Genomic DNA, 9,577 nt, shown 5'->3' on the forward strand with positions numbered 1-9,577 from the left:
CCCATCTCTACTTAAAATACAAAAAAAAAAATTAGCCAGATGTGGTAGCAGGCACCTGTAATCCCAGCTACTCAGGAGATTGAAGCAGAGAATTGCTTAAACCCAGAAGGCGGAGGTTGCAGTGAGCTGAGATCGCGCCACTGCACTTCAACCTGGGTGACAGAGCAAGTCTCTGCCTCAAAATAAAAAAAAAAAAAAGAGAAAAATAGACAATAGTCTACAAATCTTATAACAGGAGACTATAAAACTAAATTGTAGAAAAGCAATATGGATTTGTTTGTTACAATTACAACTGTATTTATAAAGAATACTTAATGACATGCAGCATTAAATGGAAAAAAGAGATTTTTGTGTATTTTATCAATATTCTCTAAGTATTTCTCATGACCAGTTGGAACAAATGTGTACATATATTTTACAATTTGTAACATGAGGAAAGAGTTGAATTAATTTGCTCTTTGAAATATATCAGGAGGTTATTTTACTTAACTAAAGCCTAGGAACAACTCATGATCACATTATACTAATAGCCAAAACTATATTCTGTTTTAATTTAATGAGAAATCTGTTGAGAATGTTTAAGAATTTTTAAGGCTTATGTTGAGATATTATTATCTTTTATTTTACAAAAAAAATTTTGAATTTATTAAAAATTTACATCATATCTACCGCTGTAAGAATCCACTGTGAGTGGAAATATAATAGGCCCTTAGCAGATTAAATACAATTTATTTAAAACCATCAACTCTCTCCAGCTACGCTTAGACTTCATTTGAACTTAAATGATATGATACAACTTTTAGATGAACAGAATGTTTGCTCTGTCACAACAAATAAAATAAGCATTTGTCTCTATGCCAAAGATAATGCTTTAAAACGTTGATTGTGAGCCAGATGCACACCTATAATCCCAGCTACTTGGGAGGCTGAGGCAAGAGGAAGGATCGCTTGAGCCCAAGTGTTCAAAGCTATTGTGTGCCATTATCACACCTGTGAATAGTCACTGCACTCCAGCCTAGGCAACACAGTGAGATTTTGTCTCTAAAAGCAAATAATTATAATAAAATAAATGTTGACGGTTTTATTCAATGCAGTAACTTTTACCAAGTATGATATAGGTATTAGAGCTATAGCAGTGATGGCAACAGAAGGAAGCCAAATGCCCAGGCAGATAGGGGTGGGTCCCCAGTGAAACCACCTTCAAGCCAAAAACAGCCTGAAGGCTGAAAGACCAGACTGCTGGTTCCAGATGGAACCCACAACCCAGAGAACTTCTATTTCTGTTTGCCTGCCCTTTCCCAGTTGATTCTTTCTGAATAATGCCTTTTAACTAATCGAATATTGCCTTTTCCAATACTACTTACGGCCTGCCCCTCCCCATTCTGAGCCCATAAAAGCCCCAGACTCAGCCATACACAGGGCACTTTCCTGTCCTAAGGTAGGAGGACCACCTCCACATCCCCTCTCCCCTGAAAGCTATTTCAACACTCAAGAAAACTCCCCACCTTGCTTACTTTTCAATTGTCAACATATTCTCATTCTTCCTGGATGTGAAAAAAGAACTCGGGAAATGATGTGCAAGCATGACTTGGTCCAGACAGGCCAAGTGAGCACGCCATCTCCTACAGCAGGTAGCATGCCCCGAGCACGGCCCAGGTAGGGGCATCACCAGCCAGAGGTCCTTGACTGGCAAAGGGACTGAGAAAAATCCTGCATCAGTAGTAAACAAAACAGACAAAAATCGCTGCTTTTACAGGATTTACAATCTAGTGAAGAAGAGAGAAAATAAATCAAATAGATAAGTAAAATAAAAAGTATGTTAGATTATGATAAGTGCTTTGGAAAAAGATAAAACAGAGTAAAAGAATACAGAGTACTAGAGGGGAGTAAGTAGTGTGATAAGGAAAAGTGACCTTTGAGGAGGCATGAGGAAAGTGAGGGATGTGTGTGTGTTAGCCCATTGCTATAAAGAACAGCCCACTGCTGTAAAGAAATACCTGAGGCTGGGTGATTTATAAAGAAAAGATGTTTATTTGGCTCACAGTTCTGCAGGCTTTACCAGAAGCATGGTGCTGGCGTCTGCTTCTAGTGAGGCCTCATAAAGCTTATAATTGTGGCAGAAGGTGACCAGGAGTAAGGCACGTCACATGGAGAGAGCAAGAGCAAGAGAGAGATGGGGGGAAGTGCCACACTCTTTCAAACAACCAGACCTCACATGAACTCAGAGTGAGAACTCACTTATCACCAAGGAGATGGTGTTAAGCCATCCATGAGGGAATCACCCCAGTGACCCAAACACCTCCCACCAGGCCCCATCTCCAACACTGGGGATTACATTTCAACATGAGATTTGGGGAGACCAATATTCAAACCACTTCACTGGGGATATTTGGGTAAAGGGCAAAGGCATTTCAGGCACATGAAAAGGAGCCTAGTGTGCCTGGAGCAGAATGAACAAGAGAGAGAACAGGGGATCAGAGAGGTGGGGAGAGTAGGAAATCATATAGAGCCTCTTGTAGATGATCATTAGGATTTTGGCTTTTGTTCTACAAGACTGTCCATGAAGCCTGGAAACGTAAATAATTATGTGATTTTATTTTTTACAGATTGAAGATGTCCTGGATAGTGTTATGTATATGAGCCTATGTTTTCAGACTTCATGAACACCTTGAAATGAGACAGAAAGTCATTTGGGGTCTCTCTGGTCTCAACTGCAGAAGCGAGATGACGAAGGGGACGTCATCGTTTAGAAAGCGTTGCAATAAGACACACACATTGTGCCACTGCTGTGGCTCTAAGGCCTACCACCTTCGGAAGTCAACCTGTGGCAAATGTGGCTACCCTGCCAAGCACAAGAGAAAGTATAACTGGAGTGCCAAGGCTAAAAGACAAAATACCACCGGAACTGGTCAAATGGGGCACCTAAAAATTGTATACCGCAGATTCAGGCATGGATTCCATGAAGCAACAACACCTAAGCCCAAGAGGGCAGCTGTGGCAGCATCCAGTTCATCTTAAGAATGCCAATGATTAGTCATGCAATAAATGTTCTGGTTATTAAAAAAAAAAAAAAGAAAGAAAGAAAAGTCATTTGGAGGGACAACTGAATGACACACTTCTGGTAGGTCCAAATGTTATCCTTCCTCAGGTTAGCCTAGGATGTTCCCATCGTGAAGGCAGAGCAACCAGACAGTGAGTGGAAATGTGCAAGCACTTTTTCAAGCCCCTACTTGAAAAACATCCCATTGGTCATATCAGATCACATGGCTGAGACCAGAACAAAATCCCGAGGCAGATCATCTCATCCAGAATGGGAGAGTATTGCAGTTACATGGACATGGATATGGGGAGGGGTGAAGCACTGGGGCCAGTAATGAGCACAACTCCCTGAGGGAGGGAACTACTGCAGGAACTTCTTCTTTCTCAGCCAGATGAGAGCCTAAGACTAACACTAGAGAGCACCAATGCTAGAATGTGATCCATAGTTCCTGTGGAAACTGTGGCTCTCAAAGGTCAGCAGACCACTGGGAGGAAGGAAAATATATTAGGTCTAGCAGCCAAGGAGATTAATACTCAGAAGAATCCCTTATTAAAAAGAGAGTGACTGGAAGAGAGTTAAAAGTATAATGAGAACTCTTAAAAGAGTTTCATGTATAGCATGGAATGAACTAGGAATTCAGCATCTCAATTCAAAGAGGTGTTTAAAGTTGAAATTCAAGTTACTGGCCTGAAGTTCAAGTGAAAGAGATCTCGAAGCAAAGAACAAAATTACAAAGAGATGAAAATCATTAGGGAAATGATGAAGGATTCGAAGGATAGATCCAGAAGATCCAACATGTGAGTAACAGGCATTCCACAGGGGAATAAAATGAAATAATGGAAAAAAGAAAATAATTAAATATAGAAGAAGAAAATTACCTTGAGCTGAAGAAAGATATGCATCTGCAGACTGTAAGGGCTCACTGAATTCCAGATGGTTTTAACAAGAAAACACACATTGCTGGGCATGCTCTTGTAAACTTAAAACTTCAAGAATGATGAAAAACTCATAAAAACTTCAAGGCAGAAAAAAAATTTACTTATAAAGGAAGAAAGACAATCTGTCATTTGACTTCAAACCTACAATGTCAGAAGCTAGAAATTAGTAGAATAACATCTACCCATTACTGTGAGGAAAGGGCTGACATGCTACTTTACATAGACAAAGAATAAAAACAAAGCAAAACAATGGGCTAATCAGGAAAGAAAGTTATAGGCAGGGATGCAGAGAATATACTACCCTTGTATTTGATCTGAGAACAATACTTGAAAAATAACTCTAACCAAGCAATACACAAATCAGACAAGAAGCCTTATGAGTGTTGAGCAAACAAGGAAAAATGACCACACAGCACACATATAGTTGCATTCATAGGAGAAGATTCATAGAAACAGAAATCTTAGGAATGTAGATTGTCCCATTGTCCATACATTCTGGGGCAGCACAGAGACTTCTGGCTGTGTCAGCCTGTGGGGGAAGGACCCCAACCCTTGGGCTATGAGGCCTTTTTGCTGCTCATTATTAAGGAAGCAATAGCCTCCTATTCCAAATCCCCATTCCCTATGAGGCATCATCAGAGCCTGGGACACCACAGCAATATGACAGAGCAGAAACGTGGATCTAGCTCTGTTCTTCCAGTTCAGCACTATCCTCTCATCTCTTGTTATGAAATGAGTAGAGTCAGGCCGGGCGCGGTGGCTCAAGCCTGTAATCCCAGCACTTTGGGAGGCCGAGGCGGGCGGATCACAAGGTCAGGAGATCGAGACCACAGTGAAACCCCGTCTCTACTAAAAATACAAAAAATTAGCCGGGCGCGGTGGCGGGCGCCTGTAGTCCCAGCTACTCAGGAGGCTGAGGCAGGAGAATGGCGTGAACCCAGGAGGCGGAGCTTGCAGTGAGCCGAGATCGCGCCACTGCACTGCAGCCTGGGCAACAGCGTGAGACTCCGTCTCAAAAAAAAAAAAAAGAAATGAGTAGAGTCTGGAGTCCAAGCCTGGAAGCTATGTGATATGGTGAGTTGGTTGCCTAACTCAATACCTTAACATTCACAGTTAGGGGAGCTCCAATTCATTCCCTGTCATAAATAGGATGGGGGAGCTTGGGTCCAATACTTGTCATTGGCCAATGCCTTATGCACTGAACAATAACCAATTTCCATAAAACTTTTCAGGAAGCTAACTCATTTTCTAAATGGCATCCTGCAAGGGGATCAATCTTGTACAAGTTGACCCTTATCTCTTAGTGCCTCCTCCTGCAACTCCGATCTCCAGGTTTGCCTTCCACCCTTTATACTTCACTCTGTCGGTACTCTGTTTCAGCCACAGGGCCAGTGAGGCTGGCCACTGACTTTATAGGTTGCACTACAGATAATTAGGAATGACCAAGGGTGAACCCTAGAGTACTCTGTACCCCAGAGCACAGATAATATGTACTCAAAACAGACAGAAGAGGCCATTTGTGAGAACAGCCTGAGAGGTACACATTATCCAGTCTGGAATGTAAAACAAGACCAGCATACATTGCTTTAGTCCAGGGATACAGAAAGATTAAACAGAACCTGAGACCTTGCTGTCATGCCTCCTTCAATGATGGGGTGTCCCATGTTGACTAGGAGAGGAAGAGCCATCCTGCATGACTTGACCATCAATCTTTCCTATCTTTCATCTGTCATTGCTTACAGACCCATAAATAGAGTCAGATCCCAGCATGCTCTGGGGGAGAATTGCAGTCTGATCTGGGTGCAGATAGCCTATATACCAAAAGAATTGTTGAATCTTGCCAATTTTCATTAGAATGAGCCCAGGTAAAATGTTTAAAGATAGTTTATTTTCTTTCTCTCTTTTTTTTTTTTTTTTTTTGAGATAGAGTTTTGTTCTTGTTGCCCAGGCTGGAGTGCAGTGGCACAATCTTGGCTCACTGCAACCTCCACCTCCCAGGTTCAAGCAATTCTCCTGCCTCAGTCTCCTACGTAGGTGGGATTACAGGCATGCGCCACCATGCCAGGCTAATTTTGTACTTTTAGTAAAGACAGAGTTTCATCATGTTGGCCAGACTGGTTTCAAACTCCTGACCTCAGGTGATCCACTGGCCTCAGCCTCCCAAAGTGCTGGGATTACAGGCATGAGCCACCATCCCTGGCCTAAAGATAGTTTTCAGGGTGTTAGACCAAAGAGAATGGAATTTAACACTGAATCAAGCCAAATTTATCTATGAGTGCACTTATTCAGTATATAAGATTTGGGGTACATAAGTGGGAAATGGCTTAACAGTGTCCTTGGTTGATTGGCTTAAACTTGTATTCAGTAGAGGCCTACCTTTAATGCAGTTAACATGCCAGAACTTCCCTTCAAAATATGGAAGAAGAAATTTTAAAAGCTTAGGGGTATAAGAATGTTGGAGTAGATTAATTCTGTGAAACTCACTCACCCTTTCCCTATTTTCCTTATTTGCTACTTCACTGAGAAAATGCATTAGCAAAAGGTGCACCGGCATCTTGGAAAAACCTGGTGGTGGCTGTTCTCTGTTGACTGGTTAGGATGCTGGAAGATGCTGCCATTGGGATGAGCTCCACAACTGGAGTGGGAATAATTGGATCCTGGCATGACATAGGCCAGGCGAAAGCTCTTAACTATCAGAAACAAACTGGATGCAATTACCAGAATGAGCAGCAACAGGTGCAGAGTGACAATGAGAGTATTTTGACACCAAGGGATCTGTGGTGGTGGCTAACTGAACACAGTGTTCTTAGGAATGAAATAGATGGCAGCATACTAATATATTTGATCTATACCATCAGAAATATTCTAGGAATGAGGAGCTGAAACCTTACTTAATCACTGCAAAAGGAATTCATAGCCTCTCACATTTCCCAGATCTCAGCCAATTTGACAGTTTGGAGCCCTTTGAAAGGGAGAGTGGGTTTCTTTTCTTTTTTTTCTTTTCTTTCTTGAAACAGAATTTTGCTCTTGTCACCCAGGCTGGAGTGCAATGGCACAATTTCGGCTCACTGCAACCTCTGCCTCCTGGGTTCAAGCAATTCTCCTGCCTCAGCCTCCCAAGTAGCTAGGATTATAGGCACCCACCACCATGCCCGGCTAATTTTTGTATTTTTAGTAGAGATGGGGTTTCACCATGTTGGCCTAGCTAGTCTTGAACTCCTGACCTCAGGTGATCCACCTGCCTTGGCCTCCCGAAGTGCTGGGATTACAAGTGTGAGGCACCGTGCCCAGTCAGGAGAATGGGTTTTATCAGGAAGGATCTGACAACACTGCATGCTTGTACTAGAAATCGTCCTCCAAACCTGCCCCAGTGAGATTTGCAGTCCTTTACCAGGATGACTGTACACTGGGAAAAGACAAGTATCCAAATTTGGGGGAATTAATAGATTTGAGTTGATGCTAATCAAATTTGAGTTGATGCTAATCCCTGGGAAAAATCACTGTGATCCACCATTTATTCAGAATGGGGGCTTATAGGAGTCAGGGGGTTAATGGAGTTTGGGGCTGAGACTATGTCAAAGTGGGCCCAGTGGGCCCGCAGCCCTCTCCTGTGGTTATATCCTCTGTCTCTGGATAGTTGAGGTAGACATACCTAGCAACTGCAGAATCTCGCATGTAACTACTCAACTCAGGGTACAGTGGAGAGGGGAGCAAAAAGAAGGTATTCGGCACAGCCTCTTTTCTCACCCATCCTGGTACTTGATTGCATACAAAGTGACCATAGCAGTAGGGATAGAGTCAATCATAACAGGGACTTCAATAACAGAGACTTCCCTCAACAAGGCTGATCTGGCTGTAGCCACTGCTGGGTGCCCAACCAGCCAACAGCAGAGGCCAACACTGAGTCACTGATATGGCACATTTCCCAGGACACCAGTCAGCTGTTTTGTGGCAGGTAGACAATAGTGAGCTCCTTCCATCACAGAAGGAGCAAATTAAGCACATACTGAGGATATGCATTTGTCCTCAATGCCTGCAATAAATCTCCCAACACCATCTATGGGCTCACAGGAGGCCTTATTCAGTAGCATGGTATTCCTTACAATATGACTTCTGGAAACCATTTTACAAAAAACAAAAACAAAAACAAAAAAGAACAATTATTCATTACTCATGATCATGGAGTTCACTGGTCTTACTACCTAAATTATCAGCCAGAAGCAGCTGGCCTAATAGAAAGGAATAATAGCTTACTAAAAAGCCAGTTATGTCATCTGCCAGAAGACAACGTTCTATGATGTAGGGATGCAGTATATCTCTGACCCAGTTCTCTATTTATGATGTGTTATTTCTCTCATAGCCGTAATACATGGGATAGTCCAAGTAATAGAAATGGGAGTGGACTCTCTCCCTGTTAAGCTTAACCCTGTCTCAGAGGTTTTGCCTCTCATTCTCACCCTTGGACTCTGCTAGTTTACAGGACTTAGTTCCCAAAGAGGAATATTGGCCCCAGAGAATCCAACACAAGTCCCATCAAACTAGAAGCTGAGACTCACCAACAGATAGAGAAGGAAGTTGCTGTAGAGACTGGAAAATTTGATCTGATTAACACATGAAAACTGGGTGGCTGGTGCATGGTGCCGTTAGGGAGGATCGTGTCTAGAATCCCAGGGATTCTCATTACTTCTCTCCATTGTAAAGCCACCCAATAAAGTCTGAACTTCTATGGACTAAGATCCTTCAGTATAAAAGTCTTAGTCACCCAATCAGGTAAAGAATCCCAACAAATCCGGGTGCTATATTAGGACAAAGCAATCATGAAATGGGTGGTGGAAGAAGGAAGTAATAAATATCACTCTTGACCTTGTAATTAGTTACAGAAATAAGGATCATAGCAGCTATGCACATACACACACACAATATTTCATATGTGCCAGTTTTTTTTTCTTTCAGATTTTCCTGCCATTATCTTCCCTCTTATGTTGAATGAGAGTTGGTAGTGCCTAATTTTACAATTTAGTTCACAGGTAACCAGGACCATAAGGAACTGCAACAGGGAAGATTACAGGATTGTGTTATCACCTGGAAAATCTTGAGATAGATACTATGGCTCACTTTTCTAGGACTTTGTGTGTCCATTTTCTGGAAAGAAGACAACAGTGTCTTTGTTTGCATGATGGATAGTAGACTCATGTTAGGCAGAATCATGGAGTTGCTGTTGTATTGGTATAAGGGTTTTATGGTTTGGCTCTGTGTCCCCACCCAAATCTCACCTTGGATTGTAATAATCCCCACATGTCATGGGAGGAACCCGGTGAGAGGTAACTGAATCATAGGGGCGGGTTTTCCTCTGCTGTTCTCATGATAGTGAGTAAGTCTCACGAGATCTGACGGTTTTAAAAAGGGGACATCCCCTGCACATGCTCTCTTGCCTGCCACCATGTAAGATGTGCTTTTGCTTCCCCTTTGCCTCTGCCATGATTTTGAGGCCTCCCCAGTCATGTGAACAAGTGAGTCCATTAAACTTCTTTCCTTTATAAATTATCCAGTCTCTGGTAAATCTTTATTAGCAGCATGACAACAGACTAATACAAAGAAT

At 42.3% G+C, this 9,577-nt stretch overlaps 1 pseudogene; it reads left to right on the plus strand.

Annotated features, from left to right (window-relative positions):
- The first annotated feature begins 2,724 nt into the window (after positions 1–2,724).
- LOC105463412 (large ribosomal subunit protein eL37 pseudogene) lies at positions 2,725–3,092 on the plus strand (annotated as a pseudogene).
- Positions 3,093–9,577: the final 6,485 nt, after the last annotated feature.

This window comes from Macaca nemestrina, chromosome 3, assembly GCF_043159975.1.
Source record: "Macaca nemestrina isolate mMacNem1 chromosome 3, mMacNem.hap1, whole genome shotgun sequence".
NCBI lineage: Eukaryota > Metazoa > Chordata > Mammalia > Primates > Cercopithecidae > Macaca > Macaca nemestrina.